The sequence below is a fragment of the Trichoplax adhaerens genome, genomic scaffold, assembly GCF_000150275.1.
Source record: "Trichoplax adhaerens TRIADscaffold_13 genomic scaffold, whole genome shotgun sequence".
Classification (NCBI taxonomy): domain Eukaryota; kingdom Metazoa; phylum Placozoa; class Uniplacotomia; order Trichoplacea; family Trichoplacidae; genus Trichoplax; species Trichoplax adhaerens.
In genome coordinates, this window is record NW_002060955.1 from 870,268 (window position 1) to 871,314 (window position 1,047).

Consider the following 1,047-nt stretch of genomic DNA (forward strand, 5'->3'; position numbering starts at 1 on the left):
TTGATTTCTTTTTTGGATTTATTGACACACTAATCAGTGTCTACATATCACTTTTATCGTCTTATTGTAATATGAATTACTATTGATATACGAGTATGATTAAACAATCCAAATTCAATTAGAGGAATAGAAATGCTACTGTTACGGTAGTCAAAGAAAGTAGAGTAGGTAGCTTCTGGTCAAGAATGAAATTAAACTATTTTATAATTGTATTGGCATGTTGTAGCTTGTAATTCTAATAACGTTGTGACACATTTTGGCATTAGCCCATGGAAAAACAGAATGATTAAAAAAGGAAGTTATACGATTAATGGCGATAAATATCCAATTTTAGTTATGACCTAATTGTTTCACGTTGTCTTGATAATTCCAATTTAAGATCTTAGCAACGATTCTAAAATGCGCACGGCACATTAGCGAACGTGGCATCGATTAAATTATCAAAAACAGCATGATAAACATTATGATGGTTAAGAAAATTTTAGTCTTGGACACAATTTAATTTCAATGTGGTCTATTTTCCGATTTTCTATTATTTACCTTGAGAACGAGTAAACTAATAAATCATAATCTAAAGTACATTTATCCTTGATCGAAAGTTCTTTAAATGCTGAAAGATGTTGAATTCCCATGCAAAAGAAGTAGACTGTTTTTTGTTAATTAAGAATATAGCAATAGTTGAATATTCTTATAACAATCCTTGGGAAATATACTGAAATCTCAATTATCTCTGAATAATATCGGCCAAAAATAAGAAGCCTCAGAAGATAAATGACTTTCTTACTATTTAGTCACTTTGTTCATTTCTTAGTGTATTAGGTTGTCACAACCCTCACTTGTGGCAAAGGAAAGTAAAGAACTCTAGTGTAGTTACTTAAAACTTGGGCTATTTCTCCCAGTACTTTCAGTTTCTATGAGAGAAGTATTTGAGAACTCGATTTCTCGGCTGATCTCCACAGACAACTGACTAATTATTACACTATTCTTCACGATATGAGTCTTACCGTTTCTTGAGCAATTACTTACTTTATTCTATAAACACACGCG